This window comes from Alosa sapidissima, chromosome 1 (genome assembly GCF_018492685.1).
Source record: "Alosa sapidissima isolate fAloSap1 chromosome 1, fAloSap1.pri, whole genome shotgun sequence".
Lineage (NCBI taxonomy): Eukaryota > Metazoa > Chordata > Actinopteri > Clupeiformes > Clupeidae > Alosa > Alosa sapidissima.
Window position 1 is genome coordinate 54,842,281 of NC_055957.1, and position 20,646 is coordinate 54,862,926.

General features: G+C 41.4%; 1 protein-coding gene and 1 non-coding gene across 2 annotated transcripts in view; both read left to right on the forward strand.

Moving 5' to 3' along the window:
- The window catches only part of ttpa (tocopherol (alpha) transfer protein), a 62,194-nt gene that overhangs the window by 11,507 nt on the left and 30,041 nt on the right, over positions 1-20,646 (forward strand). The gene's annotated exons all lie outside the window — the stretch shown is intronic.
- On the forward strand, positions 6,487-6,559 carry trnaf-gaa. Its single transcript has one exon. It is a non-coding gene; the product is annotated as a tRNA-Phe (tRNA).

Genomic DNA, 20,646 nt, shown 5'->3' on the forward strand with positions numbered 1-20,646 from the left:
AAAGGTTGATAGATTGTTCAAATGGAGTGCTGGTTTGGAAAGATACCAGGGCGTCAAGGCATGTCTCTTCCAGACGTGCCAAGATGATCTGGAACTGGCCAACCATTGTGAAGAAGCCGCTCCGGAATCAGCGCCTCCTCGTTCATGAAGCTTAAAAAGAGGTTTTCATACGAAGGGTTCCTTTACTCTCAGAGCTGTTGTGAACATCATACAATGTCTCTATATGTGGATGAAGTTGAAATGACTGAAGCGCATGTTTGGCCTGATGGTGTGGATCAAAGTTCAAGAAGTATGTTTTATCAAGAGGAATCAGTAATTGAACAAGAAATGATACATTATGACGTGGATTACTTGTGTGAGAGATTTGCGATGCTAACTTTGACGGATGATAAAGAGGATGTTAGAGAATGCCATCTTGTGGATGATGACGCCCCTGCGGGTGTACCTCCTACCGGTAACAAAAACGACTCTGAAGATAAAGGAGAGGTCACACATGATTGGGTAGCGGAGAAGTCGCCGCCCTCCAGACTACACCCCTTGAATGGTTAGTGGTTGTATACGATCACACCAGCCGGATCATCGAGACGTTCAGAACTGTCGTGATGCCTTCAACAGATGTTAAGATGACTGATGCGTGTGTATACTTTCAAAATACCTGCGGTGGGGTGGGCATGATAGATTGTTCAGAAGACTTAGAGATTGGTGTGTCATTAAACCCTGTATCATCAGCAGATGGAACCGGGACTTCTAAAGCTACTGGTGAAGACCTTGTTGGTTGTTTGGCAGAGCTACCTCTTGGACTTATCAAGGCCTGTGTGTGTATTACACTGCAACACATCATCACGCAGAAGTTACAGGAGGACTGTTTTGGATGTCAAGTAAACCACCCCAGCCAGATTCAACATTCTTGCCTCTTTGAACCAGATGCGTACTACTTCCAAACAAATGTTGAGGATATAAAACATCGGCTATACAAAAGACCTCTACTGCAAAGCGTGAATCATCTATTGGGACATTACGGCTATCAGACCCATCCCCAAAAAATTTGGGGGTCTGTAGAAGCTATCGTCTACGAATTAACAGGGGAACCATACATCTGTGGGTATTTACACACTTTCAAGGAAAATCACATACATGATTGTGATACAAACATTATTCTTGAAACTCTGACATATTGGGACAATTAACGGTAATGGGGAATTGGTGCTGTGGTTCAGGCCCACCAAAAGAGCGTGTGAAATATGAGCTAACAGCCTTACTGTGTAATGTCATAGCAGACGAATCTACATGTTATGCAACTGATATTGCTGTACCTTACCATCATTTTAAAGCCTTAAAAAATCAAATGACGCTTGCTAGATCATTGTCTGAAGAATGGTCCGATCTACTGAATATGGGATCCTCCGTTAACAAGGCGTATCATGTAACAGTGCATGAAATTTTAGAGAACATGTGTATGATTCGGCAAGGGTTTTTCAAGATAGGGCATATCGTAGCTCTTTGTACATATGTAACTGATGTATGTGTCATCAAACAAAGTAAGAATGAGTCTGTGGATGTCTATGAGGTTGTGAATAGCCTAGTGGAATTTCTGGTTGCTAAGGACTTTGATGTGTGTGTTAAATTTTTAAACTACCTTGATTCTCTACCCATGATGGATATGTAAGCCTGCTTGTCAAATAAAAGATTGTGAATGCACATCATGGTCTGTCATTAGTTGTATGGAGGGAGTCATGGAGGAGGTTCTAAATACAATCTACTACACACCTTCAAGTGAGGGTTCATATGGGGGTATAACTAGATTAAAAGAAGCTGCCTTTAAAAAAACAGGGGTACATCTGTCCGATAAGGATGTTGCTGAATGGTTATCAGGGGAGGATGCGTACACGCTTCATAAACCTATGCGTGTCAACTACAAAAGGAATAGGGTGATTGTGTATGGTATCAACAGGGAGAATGACCATGCTAAATATATGCTGACGTGTATAGATGTCTTTAGCAAATATGCATGGGTGCGTATTTTAAAAAACAAATCAGGGATGGCGGTTGCCGCTGCTTTTGAATCAATCATAGAAGAGGGTGATTGATTCAAAAGCAGCGGCAACCGCCATCCCTGATTTGTTTTTTAAAATAGTGTGTAGTGTGGTTTGTCGTAGCCGATTGTGACTATATTTTTGGTCTCCCCCGTTATTTCTACACATCGCAGGAGTGGTACATAATAGTCACCTACAACTTGGTGGTCTATAATGTCTGTATAGACAAACAATGTATATTCCCCGCCATACAAATCAGCAATGTGGGGGGCGTATCTACCGACGCTCCCGGGGGGTACCGCGAATGGAATCATATCTTCAAAACCTAGAATCCTGGCTAGCTTCCCTCGGAATGTTAGCGAAACATCACTTTCGGATGATGTCACACGGACTTTGTGAAGTAGTTCATCATAGGTAAACTGTATATGAGACCCGACACTATTGATTTCTGCTATGATATCAGCAATGCTATTGTAGAAAGCTTCACGAAGTTCACCAACAATAAGGATGTTAGTAGCTGTATCGGTAATTGTGAATTTTGAATGTTTTTTGTGAAATGGAACCCATGTTTTGGGGTACATGAACTCAATTAAAGCGACCTCCCAAGCCCCCCTTAGTGTTAGTGTTTTTGCCAGTTTAGTTCTGTAGCTGGATATTCTATTGTCAGGATAAATATCGCGGCACGCATTGCTTGGTAAAGTCACATAAAACCCTTCGTCCTCCATGATGTCGCCGGTGTGAATAAGGATATGTATGTTGTGTTGTGATTTAAGACATTTTTTAAGCATCAACCACATCTTTTGCGGGGACCCACGAGTTAAATTTTGATGGCCAACCTAACCATTTTACCAATACCATAAGCGTCCTACCTACTCTTTTGCTTTCCAAAATCTTTTCCACTTTGAAGGCCTTATCCCTGTTTATGAGGATTTTCTGCAACTCCTCTTCATAAAAGGTACCTTCTAACATGTCTCCATCATAGTCTTTCAACCTGTAAACAGGAGGGTTTCGATGTACACACTCTGCTATGGTGAAAAACTCACGTGTGTAGTTTTCCTCATACCCCTTTGTGAATGCACCTCTGACCTTAGATACTCTAACAAGCTCTCCTATTTTGTATTTGAACACAGATTTTTTGGCAGCTCCCGTCTTTACACCATACAGGTTTTTAAAGACCACATTTTCATTTTCTTTTGTCACATCCACAGGTCTCATTTTGATACTACGATGGTAACTGTTATTATAAGATGATACCATATCAGGTAAGACGTCACAGTAGCGTTTAGAGTTGGCGGCTGTTAGATAACGCCACATTCTTGATTTAATAGTTCTGTTGAATCGCTCCACGACACTAGCTTTTAATTCACTCCCAGTGGCGAAATGATGAATGTTGTTTTTATTCACGATCCTCTGGAAATGCTGGTTAAAAAATTCTTTCCCACGGTCAGTTTGCAACTTCTGGGGTATACGACCCTCTTCTATGATTGATTCAAAAGCAGCGGCAACCGCCATCCCTGATTTGTTTTTTAAAATACGCACCCTTGCATATTTGCTAAAGACATCTATACACGTCAGCATATATTTAGCATGGTCATTCTCCCTGGAGTATATGGACATGTCAACCAGATCCGCTTGAAATTGCCTGTTGATACCATACACAATCACCCTATTCCTTTTGTAGTTGACACGCATAGGTTTATGAAGCGTGTACGCATCCTCCCCTGATAACCATTCAGCAACATCCTTATCGGACAGATGTACCCCTGTTTTTTTAAAGGCAGCTTCTTTTAATCTAGTTATACCCCCATATGAACCCTCACTTGAAGGTGTGTAGTAGATTGTATTTAGAACCTCCTCCATGACTCCCTCCATACAACTAATGACAGACCATGATGTGCATTCACAATCTTTTATTTGACAAGCAGGCTTACATATCCATCATGGGTAGAGAATCAAGGTAGTTTAAAAATTTAACACACACATCAAAGTCCTTAGCAACCAGAAATTCCACTAGGCTATTCACAACCTCATAGACATCCACAGACTCATTCTTACTTTGTTTGATGACACATACATCAGTTACATATGTACAAAGAGCTACGATATGCCCTATCTTGAAAAACCCTTGCCGAATCATACACATGTTCTCTAAAATTTCATGCACTGTTACATGATACGCCTTGTTAACGGAGGATCCCATATTCAGTAGATCGGACCATTCTTCAGACAATGATCTAGCAAGCGTCATTTGATTTTTTAAGGCTTTAAAATGATGGTAAGGTACAGCAATATCAGTTGCATAACATGTAGATTCGTCTGCTATGACATTACACAGTAAGGCTGTTAGCTCATATTTCACACGCTCTTTTGGTGGGCCTGAACCACAGCACCAATTCCCCATTACCGTTAATTGTCCCAATATGTCAGAGTTTCAAGAATAATGTTTGTATCACAATCATGTATGTGATTTTCCTTGAAAGTGTGTAAATACCCACAGATGTATGGTTCCCCTGTTAATTCGTAGACGATAGCTTCTACAGACCCCCAAATTTTTTGGGGATGGGTCTGATAGCCGTAATGTCCCAATAGATGATTCACGCTTTGCAGTAGAGGTCTTTTGTATAGCCGATGTTTTATATCCTCAACATTTGTTTGGAAGTAGTACGCATCTGGTTCAAAGAGGCAAGAATGTTGAATCTGGCTGGGGTGGTTTACTTGACATCCAAAACAGTCCTCCTGTAACTTCTGCGTGATGATGTGTTGCAGTGTAATACACACACAGGCCTTGATAAGTCCAAGAGGTAGCTCTGCCAAACAACCAACAAGGTCTTCACCAGTAGCTTTAGAAGTCCCGGTTCCATCTGCTGATGATACAGGGTTTAATGACACACCAATCTCTAAGTCTTCTGAACAATCTATCATGCCCACCCCACCGCAGGTATTTTGAAAGTATACACACGCATCAGTCATCTTAACATCTGTTGAAGGCATCACGACAGTTCTGAACGTCTCGATGATCCGGCTGGTGTGATCGTATACAACCACTAACCATTCAAGGGGTGTAGTCTGGAGGGCGGCGACTTCTCCGCTACCCAATCATGTGTGACCTCTCCTTTATCTTCAGAGTCGTTTTTGTTACCGGTAGGAGGTACACCCGCAGGGGCGTCATCATCCACAAGATGGCATTCTCTAACATCCTCTTTATCATCCGTCAAAGTTAGCATCGCAAATCTCTCACACAAGTAATCCACGTCATAATGTATCATTTCTTGTTCAATTACTGATTCCTCTTGATAAAACATACTTCTTGAACTTTGATCCACACCATCAGGCCAAACATGCGCTTCAGTCATTTCAACTTCATCCACATATAGAGACATTGTATGATGTTCACAACAGCTCTGAGAGTAAAGGAACCCTTCGTATGAAAACCTCTTTTTAAGCTTCATGAACGAGGGGGCGCTGATTCCGGAGCGGCTTCTTCACAATGGTTGGCCAGTTCCAGATCATCTTGGCACGTCTGGAAGAGACATGCCTTGACGCCCTGGTATCTTTCCAAACCAGCACTCCATTTGAACAATCTATCAACCTTTTTGAAAACATCACTTAGAACATGCCGGTCTTTCCAAAGATACTCCACTTTAGGTGTATATGCGAATTCATTCAAATCTTTTTCATTATAATATGTAGGTCTTCTGTATGCACTGCTAGACAGGCGAATGAAATCCTGTGGACAGTTAGCATACATGTGGTAAGACTTGACATAGGCTGGACTATTCCATGATGCTGTGTAGCGACTGTCCATAGCAGGCTGTACAATATCCTTCCAAGAGTCCCTAAACATCACCCAATCGGCATCACAAAATGAAATGTACGCCATGTCGTCTGAAAACGCCAAATCCGGAGATGTCAATGCGTATAGCTTCACACTGCGATCTTCCTTGTCAAAAACATAGCCTCCGATGCGCCCATCGTTCAACAACCATTGGTATTCCACGCCATCATTAGGTTTACTCAGAAAATTAACAAAAGTTTCAGGTCTCCTCCTTTGCGGTGCATAAGTCATTTCAGGATTCGATAGCGCTAACAGGGGTGAGTGTAATCCGTCTCTTTGATTTTGCCGATTCAATCATGTCAGCCATGGTAAGTTCTGTTCGAAATCACTGCTAACAATGATAGCTATACATCACCCACAGCTTTTATAATCTCAATCCTAGAGACACGCCGGGGCAAAACACACCCACTACAAAAGGGTTTATAGATAACCAGGTGTCTGCATACAGACGTCACTACTCATAAACAGGTCTTTTACAATGTTATCAGCACTAGTGTACGTAGGTAGTAGGCAGACCCCCGACATGAAAGGGGTCTCAAACAACACACTCAGAGACATGCCCGGACAAAACACCACCCCTACAAAGTAGGATGCATTGCATACCATTGAAGCCCTGCAGCCGAAATAGCTCAGTTGGGAGAGCGTTAGATTGAAAATCTAAAGATCCCTGGTTCGAATCCGGGTTCCGGCAACTCCATTTTCTTTCTTTTTTTTTTGTTGTATTTAGCCCCATTTACCACTAAACATATACAACTCTTACAAAGTTTATCTGATTCCCCATTATCCACAAAACACACATGGGGGTTTGGGGGCCAATATGGCCGCCCAGGGGTTTGACATCAGGCACATGACTGTCACATGACACTACATCCAATATGGATGCCAAGGGGGCGTGGCATTGTTTGACACCAGACACATGACTGTCACATGACTTTACATCCAATATGGCCGCCCAGGGGTTTGACACCAGTCACATGACTGTCACATGACTCACAAAACAATAACAATAACAAACAACACGTGGCGACAACCACGTGGCTAATTTGCATAAAAAGGAGGCGTGGTTATGATGTGATTTATGACGTTTCAGGGGGCGGGGCTTATTTTGACAGATAGTTCATGATAATATACTACTAATGTGGTACAGTTACTACAGTAACAGTATTTTATTTTACTTCTTATGTAATATATATTTTTTTCAATTTTATAAATGCTTTGTTTAAATGATGTTGGAACAAATAGTAGTTGATTATAAAGGCAACTTTCTGTTGCAATTTTCTGTGTGTTCTGGACTGGTAACTTCTTAAGCCAACATGTTCTAACATTGCATAAATATTAACTGCAGACACATAGTGGAGAGTTGATTTGGTTTATACCAGACAATTTAGGTACTGTAGGCCTAATTAGGCTATTTGATCATGTAGTCTATGTTTGGATCATAGGCATGATGATTCATTCATGGCTTCATAAAATATCAACATCATGTTGCTTTTAGAGTATTCTACCATTGGCCCAAGTAGTGTAAAATAAATCTAAAAAAATTAAATAAAAGTAGAATTGCACATAGCAAGAAGCTGGTCTGAGGGCAGATCTGGCGTTGTGCTCATCTCACAGTTTTGACAATTTTAATCAAAAAATATTTTGAAAACAATCAAAAACAATCAATGGTATTATCTTAATATTCTGGCAAGTTTAAAATATGATGGTCGAAAGTGGGCCAGAGGTGGCGATCCGATATCGGGAAATCTGATCTCACTATGGTTTGTGTTCACAATTTGGTCCCCCTCACTTTCAAAATATCTCCTGCGCCCCTGGGTTGATGTATTTCACCCCCTGCGCGTGGATACCTAACATTTCATTCGTTGCCTACATCTTTTCTTTGTCTTATTCGAAACAATTCTTGTAGGTATCCATTACTCTACCACCAGAAATAATCATCACTTACGCGTGCGCTCTCTATCTCCCTCTCTCCTAGAAATGCAAATTTTTGTCGGAAGATCATGCTTGAGTTCGAGTTGGGGGGGGGTGTCGTCTGCGTGTATTTCTTTTCCTATGTTTCTATTCCAATTGCTATTTGTTTTAGCGAATATTTATAATAAGGTACCAGTAGGCTACTTTTATATTGTATAGCCTACTATCTCCTTCTGATTGATTCGTGTCCCCTAGGATTTTTAATATGGAAAGGAAAATATTCAAGACACTTTAAGTGTTTTTTGCCTCAACACGTTATTTCATATTCCAGGCCTATAGGTGGCACTGTTTCTGTTACAGAAATTCCCCAAAGCTTGCAAACAGACAGAATAGGCTACGGCGAAAATGGCTAGTGCAAGGAAACCAGAATCGTTTATGTGGACTGATAGTGAACTGTCAACTGTAGTCAACTGTAAAACTAATAAACTTCATTTTTACGGTTTGTGAAGGGTGTAGTCACGTCCTTTATTTGGCTAACGCAGGCGCAAATAATCTTTACTTTCTTTGGTTGTATAGTCCGCAATTCACATTAGTTTTGGCTATTACCGCAAGTGCATAGGCTATTAAATGCTAGGCCTACCCAAGTTCTAGGCTATTCCGTCGCCACATTTATAATATTGCTATAATACCTTCGTTATTAACAGTCAATATTTTTGCCTGCATCAAATCGTGCATTCCCATCTACTAGGCTTAACGTGAGTTCTAAGCGACTTGTAGGCTCATATTTGACTTCACTAGACTATGAATGCATTTATTTATGTTGTAAGACATGTAAAATACCGACACTACACATAAATTAATTTAAACTTTACACCGCTAGTTCTCTCGCGTCAGTCACGGACAGTTGTTAGAATGCATCAAGAAAACACATGGGAAAAATACTGGTCCACCAAGCCATGATAGCAGCACCAGCTGTGATATTTATCCTACTGAGTGTAATCATAGGTAATGCCATGTATGAAAACTTGTTAGGCAATACTAGGCTATAAGTGTCAAGTCCAGGGCAGCTGAGGTGTGGCGATGACATCATCGATGTATGTGGTTTCGCCGTCCAAATGAACTCGCAAGGGCTAGGGTTTTGAATTTTTTCACCCTGGGACCAGGTTTCAAAAAAGTGCGGTTTCAGGCAGTGCGTTTACAGGATTTGTTTGGACGATCGGCCAAGACGATGCAAAACATGTGCGTTTAAACCAAAAAGCGTCTCCGTGTGGATGGCCCCTAAGTGTCGGGAATTTTGCTGGCCTGTCTCTGCTGGCTACTGTCATGGAAATAAGCTGGTGGAGGGGAGCTAGTGTCTTCTGAAGCGCAGAAGTCAGCATCATATAAGGGAGGATGGTAGGCTCCAGCACTGGGGTTAAAAAGGAATATGGAAAGTTGCCTTCCTCAAAAAAAACTTTTTTACTCATGTGCGTTGAGTAAAGTTGTTCAGTTGCATTGAGTTGTTCAGTAACGCGTTACTACCCACCCCTGATAAATTGTCACTATAGGCTATGCTGGCGACCCAAATAAAATCTCCTTTGGGAACCAATGGCTTACAGTAGGCCTATCAATCACACTGCCGCTTGCAACGCCTCTGAATGTTATCTCTGCCAAAACGCTTCATACAGGAATTGAACCCCGGATTCCCACGTCTCAGTATGTAACTCTAACCATTGAGCCATCTTCTTCCACTTTTCAGTGAGAGTTTGCAGGCAGACTAACCCTTATACAGTGGGCAGTGCTTCGACTTGGCCAGCTTCCCTCGCGGTCCGCGCGCTGGATCACGCGCTATCACACGACTTTAATTTGTATTTTTCCAGTGACGCTGCAACGACGCTGCAACAACCCAAACAACCGGCAGATGTCTCAAGTGAGCAGGGTGCCTCATAGAAAGAAATGGAGCCTGGAAACCCCTACACAGACTTAACTACAGACTGGTTTAGAAATAATTTAATAGCCAGAAATATGCCTGCCCTGCCCTAATAAAGAAATATTTGGTTAACTGCGAGTGAATCCCGTTTGCAGCCGTAGAAGAAACGCAGGACAAATGAAACATTCTGGTTTTCTCCGAGTGCAACGATGATAGACAGACATCATTTGGACAAAATATAGAGCATATTAACCTCCGTTGCTCAGCCAAATGCCTTCCTGTAACGTCCTGTTATCACAGAGTTACAGGCAATAAACGATTTTTGATGGTCCCAAGTTTACTTCATTAGCGGTTTATTTTTTTGATTATTAAAGAGTGTTTTTTCATTTAAAGGTTTGACTTTGTGCTTATTCAGTAGAGTATTTAGTGCTCTCCCCAATCCCAGACGTTCACATTGCATGTTTGTTTGTAATGGATGCAACCGCGAGATACGCGTTTGACGGCAATGAGTTGTTAACAGACATGAACCAAGACATATAGCCCAGCAGCAATCTAGGGACTGTTAGTTATTTATCGAAGGGGCCACCGGAGGAATTTTGAGTGCTTCAGTCAAAAGTTGCATGACCCTCCCTTGCCTGCTAGAAATTGTTCAATGACCCTCCGACAGAATTGTCAAAAAAGACATGACCCTCCCCTGCCAATTGTCGCTGTCTTCCGCCCGCGCTGCTTTGCGCCACGAAGACACACTGTGATAACGTTCTTAAATCAATCTTTCCCGGGAGCTTGCATACTACCAGTCCTTCCTTTTCAAATGTGTTGCACCTGTTTGCACAATTTCACAAATAATCATATGTGGTTAATAATATGACAAATAATCCCTGTGCACGGGGACCAAAACAATGCATGCCAACTTTTTCCGTGTTTATCACATATTTTAACTTTCCCCCACTGTCTTGCCGTTTTAATGTTTTCCTGTAGAATATCCCATATTTTAATACTCTCATAACATTAGCTGTGTTTTCACTGTGTGCTGAGTGTGTTTCACTAATTCACGGATTGGGATAAATGCAGAGACCAAATTTCCCTCACGGGATCAAAAGAGTATATATACATACTAAGGCTCGTGCCTTAGATGGCAAGAAAAATCTTCACGATATAGGCCTATTAACTGACCACCCGATTCACGTTGGCTGGGGCCATCAGACATTTGTGCCCAGTTAATCCGGCCCTGCCCCCAACAAATCACACCTTCCCACCAGCTGTGACAGCTTAAAAAAAGTCGAGAGGTATCCTAACTCACAGACCTATGCACAAACCGGTTTTGTGGCATTTCGCCTGTTTTGAAATCCTATGCGGCTACAGGAGCTTCCAACCGTGAGGAAGCAATTTTGCATTGTAGACATAACTGACATGCAATAACGCCACCAACAACAACCAAAACTAAGCTACTTATTGTCAACATGTAAATTAAATGTAACATTATTGTGAATCAAATTAAAATGTTCTCTTTTGCAAACGTAGGTATAGGCATAGTAACAGATTAATTTAATAATGTTACAAAGATACTACATCAATCCGTATTTTTCATTAGGCTACTATAGGCTATTTGTTTTGCCTTACTCTTGATTCATTTAGGCTAGGCCTTTTTATTCAGTTATTCATCATCTTCCATCCTTGTGTAGCGCACGCATTCTCAGACCTGTCACCTGCCACTTATGGTAAGGGAGGTGTTTGGAATCATTCCCGCGTTACAATCATCAGCCAATCAAAGTGGTCACTTCAGTGAAGCTTGTGCATGAGTAATAACGTCATCCATAGCAACATCACTCTTCAAGATTCTAGAGCGCTCAGCTCCAGAATCTGTTCAGGAGTTGTCATTTTCCCTTACTAAGAGTAGTTCTGAAAGGCTTTGTGAATAACTTAATAAGAGAAACTCCTAGCTAAAATATTTTATTGCTATTTAGGAGTAGCCTACTCCTAGTGGTAAGTAGGGCTGTCACTTTACGTTCGAAAATCGATTGCACAATCGATTGGACCAAACAACACAAGTTTCGAAAACTAAAATAGGGAATCGATTTTAACCAAATATAAAAGAATTCCGAAGTGCAGAAAGCATTGCGAAAGCTAAAAAGAAAATTCCCACCAATTTTACGCACCGGGAACAGCTGTTTCAATCAGCTGCTGTGCTGCTCGTGTTTTGCCAAAAAATGGAGGACAACGCGATCGACATGTAGAGAGACGAGTGATAGGCCCTAATAACTTGAGGAGTTCGATGTGGAAGTACTTCGGATTTTTGGTATATCAAACTATGGAGAAGAACAAAGCGGTAGGCTACGCAAACTGTGCAATCGAGTTCTACGTAGGCGAAATTTGTTTGACATTTCTAATCGTAAACACAGACACAGCTACGTTGAAGCCTGCAGTCATGTCACTGATGTAATGGCAGTCCACTCGGCTTACTGGTTTTCGAGAATGTTGCACTTCTGTTTGTCATTGTGCACGAAACTTCACGCCATTAAATCATCAGAAATATTGCTGGCTTGCGTCTACAAGCGCCCTCTTTACGTTCGTCCTAATGCAGTTGTTTGTGGATTGGCCTATATTTGGCGTTGAAAATGGAAACGTCTTTAGACATAAAAAATCGATTTTACAATCGATTCAATGAACACTTATGTCTCAAAAATCAAACAGGATTTTTTCACAAAAGTGACAGCCCTAGTGGTAAGATAAGAAGGCTTCGTGAATATGGCCCCTGGTGTCTAACCCAATGCATAGCCCATTTAAATAATGGTTGAATATTAGGCTACTGATGATCATTGTTATTCAAGAACATGCAGTGCGCGTAGGGCACCAAAAACATCTTGCTCGTAAAAAATCATCATACCGCACGGCGGGTCTGTTATTTAACCTACTTACTGTAGGCTGCGCAAACCACAGGCCTTTATTTTGGGCAAGCCTGCATTCGAGGCAGGCCTTCTGTTGAAGAATTTTATATAAAGCCTGCGCTAACAGTAATCCTCCTGCCCCCGATACAACAGCTGTGGATAGTGTGGAATGTTCAAGTAATAATACAATCCAATGTGTGTCTCAATTGTCCCCCGCTGACCACCTCACACATTTCTCTAGATTTTGCAACGACCTTACATGACACAATGGGACACAGAATAATGTTTGTAATGATACCAGTTAGACCTACGTTCAACAGTAACATAAGTGTAATGAGCTATTCATTGTCGAAGGTGCATGGTGAAGTGAAATTCTTACTTTGGAAAACAAACATTTGCCGATATCATTGGATAGGGGATAGGCCTACTTGTTTATTTTTCAACGTAGCCTACAATGGCCAGTTCAGACAAAGCCGAAATTACTCATTTTGAAACATTTGTATGGTAATATTGCTTGACTTAGATCCCAGAGAGTAGGCCTATAGGCTACCGCACCTCACAGTGATGGGCCTAGCGGTCTTACGCGTTCAGTGTGGGGTAAACAAGCTGAGAATTTAGCGGTGTCACTGCCTGTCACAGACGTGGGGAGCTGAGCTGAAGGGATACACTTACTACAGTAACAGTATTTTATTTTACTTCTTATGGAATATTTTTTTTTTCACTTTTATAAAGGCTTTGTTTGAATGCTGTTCGAACAAATAGTAGTTGATTATAAAGGCAACTTTCTGTTGCAATATTCTGTGTGTTCTGGACTGCAGGTAACTTGTTAAGCCAGTGGTTCTCAAACTTTTTCTTTCATTCCCCACTTTGATCAAGGGGGCATTGACTGATGATAGTGGAGATAACGTGTTATCCCAAGGCCTTTGCAAGTCAGCATCTCCGACGGTAGTCTACCCTATTAAAAATATAAGTTTTCAGTAGTATAGTTGGGTCATCTATAGCAGTTCCGTGACCGCGGAGAGCGAAGGTTCGTTTCTCACTAGATTTGTCATCTATAACGGTTAAAGAAAAAAATTAGCCGGGGTGCCCCTTACAAAAATGTGGGGAAATTTTGTGAGAGCCCTATATCCAAAATGGCTGCCGTAAGCCAAGCTGGATATTAACTTTTTAATGGTTTTGCCCACAGTGCTGCATAACACATGGTTTCTGAGACTATTTGGGTCAAGAAATTCATAAATTATGTAAATTTATTGATTTGACCTATTTCTGACCTTCAAATTCAAGATGGCCGCCAATTTTTGGCTCTTTAAATGTTGATGTTTCAAAATCGTCATAGAGTTGTAATATTAGGCTCAAATGGAAGCTCTGCTCAAACAGAGTTCAGTTATGGGCAGCAAAATTACAACATACACATAGGTCATCAGATGTCTGTCATTTTTTTATTATTTATTTATTATGAATTATTTATTGAATTAACTAAAAACACTCTCCATCTGAATCTGTTGAATCTCCACACTGACTCCTCTCATAATCACTGCTACTCTCATCTGAGCTTTCATGAGGTGTGAGCTGCTGGGGCAAGGGGGTGTGACGCACTGGTCGACACTTTCCGTTCACTAGATCCCAGCCGTGACCAATGGGAGGAGGATGCTCTTGCAGGTTGTAATGGAGCTGGAAATCTAAGGTAGTTTGTCCTTTCCAAATGAAGATTCAAAGAGTCATCATCAGATGGGACATAGATTGTACACTTATTCAGCAGGCCAGGCCAGAGTTTCCAAATGGCACAAACTGAAGAATAAGAGTACAATCCGTCTCCCACCTGATGATGACTCTGAGTTACACCTCATGACTGCTCAGATGAGAGTAGCAGTGATGATAAGAGGAGTCTCTCCGAGAGTGAGATAGATTCCTGACAGGTAGTCGTCCAATCACATGCTCATTGGACCCCTATCTAGGAGCCTACTTCAGTCCATCAGCCCGACTATCACACCAGCTATCACACGTGATCAATGCTTCGCTAACCTCTGCTCAAGTTGACAACTACCGTCCTGCTTTACTCCTACCTTTTCTATCCAAAGGTATCGAACGAGTAGTCTCCAAACTATACTATACTATACTCTCTAACATGGGAATCTCCAGTTCTGCTCTGTCCTGGTTTGAATCCTACCTCACAGAATGCTCGTTTAACGTATCATGGCTTGGACAGCTGTCCGCACCTCACTATCTCACCACAGTGGTCCCCCAGGGCTCAGTGATGGCCCTCTTCTCTTTGCTATCTACACCACCTCTTTGGGACAGATTATCTGTTCGCATGGCTTCCCATACCACTGCTATGCAGACGACACACAGCTCTATCTGTCCTTTCCACCATATGACCCCTTGGTCTCGGCATGGATCTTGGATTGTCTCTCAGACATATCTACATGGATGAAGGCAAACCACCTCCAGCTAAACCTCTCAAAAACCAAACTACTGGTCCTCCCAGCTAAACCATGGCATCAACATCAAAATTGACTCCCTGGGCCAGATGTACTAACGCTTTTGCGCCCATTTCAGGCGTATTTGTTTCGCAATGTGCGTGTAAAATCATTGCGAGGTATGTACAAACAGGCCGCAATGATGTAAAAGCGCAAACTGCGATTGTCATGTCATGCATATGCATTCATGGGAGGATCCAGGGGAAAGTGGGAGTTTAGCGTAAAAAGATGGGAGGGGAAGAGTAAAGAGCGCCTAGTTATGTATTCCGTGGTATGTACAAAGACTGCTCCTGAAAGCGCACGTCCATTCTGCGCCTAAATACTTCCGCCTTGTAAAAGCAGGTGTTAATCCACATTGCAGTTCAATGCGTCAACAAGAGAACCTTTCAAAGACAACAGAATGGCTATTTAGAACACCAGTTTTTGTGGTGAAAGTATTTGTACTACCAAAAGCAACCTTAACTTTCGTTGGCCTTTCGCATGTCTTACTTTCACTTTCACGTCATTCACTTAAACTTTCATACTAGAACTTTCATACTAGACTAGATTTGACCAATCTCCCATAGCCTATGTGCACAAGTAGTTTGAGTAGAACTACTGATCTTCATTATCTCCCTGCTTGTTGACATCTTAATGGTATTATTTCATGATCGCTAAACGTTTGATTCTTTTTAATGTTGTCATCAGTTAACTTCATTCAACTGCGCTCGTAGGCGCTGCCATTCAGTTGTGGACGTTCGTAAATTGCGTTTATGGGCGGAGAAGGGCAGAGAAAGGCGCAGTTTACACTAAGGGTTGAACGATTGATAAATACGACGGAAACTTGGGTCTGACCGCGCTCGCAATCTGCGGTATGTCCATGGCGCTGATAACGCTACGTTCGCAAATGTACGTACATCTGGCCCCCTGTCTGTTACACCTACCAGGGCTGCAAGAAATTTAGGAGTCGTTCTCAACAACCAATTAGCCGTTTCGCACTCTACAACATACGGAAAGTCAAGACTTACTTGACTCAAGATGCTACCCAACTCTCGTTGGGTAGCTAGTCATCTCACGACTCGACTACTGTAACGCCCTCCTGACAGGTCTCCCAGCCTGCACAGTGAAACCCCTTCAGATGATCCAGAACGCGGCGGCGCGCCTGGTCTACAAACAACCCAAAAGGGCACATGTTACCCCGCTGCTCATCCAGCTACACTGGCTACCTATGACCGCCCACATTAAATTCGTCTCTAACGCTTGCCTACAAAGTAGTCTCCGGTTCTGCTTCCACCTACTTGAATGCCCTCATATAGGCATATGCTACCTCCCGACCGCTGCGCTCCTCAGACTTACGACGTCTAGCTCTGCCACCAGTACACTCAGGTCAATCCAAACTTTTTTCATTTGTTGTTCCTTGTTGGTGGAACGCACTACCAGTTACCAGTTCCTACAAGAGCAGGGACATCCCTCTCCATCTTTAAAAAACTCCTGAAGACCCAGCTCTTCAGAGAATATCTCCTCGTAGCACTACTTATAACTAACTAATTATAGCACTTACCACTGGACTAGAAGTGACACTTGACTGTATAAAAACAGCACTCACTGATGCACTTTTTCTTATTGTGCTCTACCTTTTTACATTCTTTTAAATTGTTCTAAAGCTTTAAACTGTATACCATGTTGTAAGGTGCTTTGGGTAAAAAAGCGGCTGCCAAATGTAATGTAATGAGTCAATGTGGAGACTCAACAGATTCAGATGGAGAGTCTTTTTAGTTAATTCAAATAAATAATTAGTTTGAGCAGAGCTTCCATTTGAGCCTAATATTACAGCTCTATGACGATTTTGAAAAATTGACATTTAAAGAGCCAAAAATTGGCGGCCATCTTGAATTTGAAGGTCAGAAATAGGTCAAATCAATAAATCTACATCATTTATGAATTTCTTGACCCAAATAGTCTCAGAAACCATGTGTTATGCAGCACTGTGGGCAAAACCATTAAAAAGTTAATATCCAGCTTGGCTTACGGCAGCCATTTTGGATATAGAGCTCTCACAAAATTTCCCCACATTTTTGTAAGTGGCACCCCGGCTAATTTTTTTCTTTAACCGTTATAGATGACAAATCTAGTGAGAAACGAACCTTCGCTCTCCGCGGTCACGGAACTGCTATAGATGACCCAACTAGTAGGCAAACCTTTTCTAAATCGTCATAAGCCGACGACATAGGCTACTGTTGTTTAACTAACCCAACTCCACACGTCGTTCTCTGTTTACAGTAGGCTACATTACGCGTCATTTCACTCAGTGGCCACACGCACAGCACGTGAATCTGCAAGACACTGTGGTGTCAAATCCAAATTAAATAATACAACATCAAACGAAGTCCGCACACTGTGGATGTATACTGCAGATGATGACTTTAATGCACTCCGGAGCATTAGTGAAGCAAGCAAGTAAGTGAAAGCTAAGCTAAGCAAAGTGAGCTAACATCCTCTGGCTGTTGTCCAGCCTTTATACCCCTTCAAGTCATCCCAGACAAGACCAGTGTTGGGAAAGTTACTGAAAATTAGTAATTAGTTACAGTTACTAGTTACTTCTTTCAAAAGTAATTGAATTACCTTACCAATTACTGTATATCAAAAGTAATTAGTTACTAGAGAAAGTAACTTTTGAGTTACTTTTAAGTCTGCTTTTAAAATATCAATATGAACAGTACTGAAGTCACACACACAATAAACCTAATTTTTAGACCTATTTATTGTAGTTTCAACGGGCCTTCAAATCAATAGCCTTGTGCATGAGTTCTCAAACTTTTTCCGACCACAAAACATTCTACAATGCATGAAGGCTTCCCTGACCTTGTTTTGTGCCACCCTCACCATCTAGGTGGTTTGATAGATATGTACAGCACACTGCCTACTGCTTGCCTTCTACTACTACTAGTATGCATGGTGGTGCACTGACACTGAATTCTGCAATATAGTAAGTTATTATTATCATTATTATTGCAATCCTTCTGTAGGCTACATGGAATGAGTATAATGGGATGTAATGTGAAACAATGTTAAATGGCTTGTTTTCAAAGCAGTTATTGTCTGCTCACACACACATACAACCTTAGGTTATCCTCATCCTGCTTTGAACACAGTTGTATTATATAGCATTTTAAGCACCACCAGTTTGGGAAAAGCCTGCGCTTCACAAGTGCTGACCTACCGAAATAAGTTCTAATGCACATCCGAGGGTTTGGGGTTGTCACACACTATGCAGAAGGTTACTCTTCGGCTGATAAGGTGTTCCAGAGAGAAGTTGCATGTTCTGTCGCAGACAAATGAATCCATAACACCACGGACGTCAATTCCGATGTAAACATACTGTGCAAATAACTCAAGTCGCTGTAGTATGTACGGTAGGCTATTTGGAGGTTTCTTTATCTGGTAAGTGAAATCTGCATTTTCCTCTCGAGTTAAACGTGTGCTTGCTTGTGCCAAGGCTATATATAGGCTACTGTATGTAGGTCTATTGGTGTTGTGGAGTGGCTATGTTGTAAGAATGAGAAATTGATATAACGAGGCTTTTGCGCAATAGGCGAAAAAGAGCAGAGATAAAATAAACAACAATGCGCTTTTACTGTAGTGGAGCTTACGAGATGGAAACGAAAGGGAAAAGGCTTTTAAGATGCCCATTTCAATTGTAGCCTAATGCACTCGTGTGTGTTTTAGCATAAATACGAAATAAGGAGGAATGTGAGGAGGCTACTATTAACTGTAAAGAATGCATCTGCAATCTAAACATGTACACAATCGCTGGAAACACAGCTAATGTCGGGAGACGTTAGATCAGAAGCAGCAAATGTGCATCTGTCATCTTGTCTGCAGTCGTTCATTCAAGATCAACAAAGTAACGCAAATAACAAACTCTTTGAAATTTCAGTAATTGTAATTGCGTTACTTGATTTACAAAAATACTTCGTTACATGCTCGTTACCACTAAAAGTAGTGGAATTACAGTAACGCGTTACTTTGTAACGCATTACTCCCAACACTGGACAAGACTCTTTGTTTACAGATAACTGACCAAGTAATGTATGGTACTTCACCTTTGCCCTCTCATCCTGTTATTCATACATTCTTTAGGTTTTGCCATTCTTTAGGTTTTGCTTACATTTCCTGGCACCAAACCTTATTTATGACATTTTCTGAAAGGTCTGCTCTTCCTGCCCTTAAACCAGTCTTCCTTTGCCACACACTGAACATACTACAGACTTCAGTTTCACAAAACAATGATATTACACAGAATAAAGATACTACATAAATGATATATAAACTAAAGGATATATTTCAATAAAGCCCACGACATTCCCCCCTTTGAGCGCAAATCTGTGCTCACTTATGCAGCAAGATCAAACATTTATCACTATTTTAACACATCCCGTACTATCAAGAAAATGCAGCTGCTAAGCTGAGTCACACTACAATCAGTCAGCTAAGCAAACCAGTTAACACAGCAGCAACTATGACATTAAGCAATTGTCCCCAATACCACTGCTAAACATAAAACACTTATATTAGTACTGTTAGTACACCCTTGAACCAACCCTCACTTAAATCAAATCCAATAGTGTAGTGTTATTATCAAATAGAATGGCAAGTTTCAAATCCTCTCGGTGGAAGCGAAAACCCTTAAGGGAAAACCTCTTTTTTTCTTGTTTTTAGAGGAAAAAACCTTCATGCGGGAAACTCTTCTACTGTCCTGTTATTACAGCAACACTTGTTTACAACAAGCGAGAGGAGAAACTTTCCTTCAACTACACATATGCTTTTCCATCCCCAAACATTCATCAAATGAGCAAACAGATCACATAAGAATTCCTGATGGGTGTTTTCAGATAGGGCTAGTCCTATAATATTCTAAGCTTCTACATGAAGATAGGTTACATGCTATAATTACCCTCTTCTCTGAAAACAAAGTAACACCAAACTATTAATAATACATTCTCATTACACAGAGTTTTTAGTCCATTGCTTGTTCCTCGGAGATGGCAGAGTGTAAATGCAATCGCAGATGTATTAACAAATGTTGGATGCTGCGCTTCAAGTGTGAGGTATGTTACGAATGTTGCAATTCACAAAAACAAAAGCCATTGTCTTAGTTCTGCATTCCATCTCATATGCTCTGAGAACATTGGTGGCTTGGCTGTTGGACGTGGAGTGGAGTCTACACCCAATCCCACTTCATCAATGAAAGAGCTGGTTTTGCTTCCAACCAGCATACTGTATCCTAATTTTCCTCCTTTCTCCAATCCTCTATGAGGAACATCAGTTCTGGCATCACTGGCATCACTGTCATGTTTCCATTTCCTTGTCCTCTGTCCTGGCACTAGTATCTCCTTCCACTAGGGTTGCCATTTGCTTCATTCATCAACAGCAGAGGCATTTGTGATCCATTTCTCCCAGCCACTGTTTTAAGCACTATGGATCTCAAACAAGGAAGAAACAAAGAGAAAACAAGCACAAATACAAGCAAACCTATTCCTACAACTATTCCTATTTGTGCTAGCCATATTTCTAATCCTCCTAATGCCCCCTTAAATCTTTCTATCATTATTAGTTT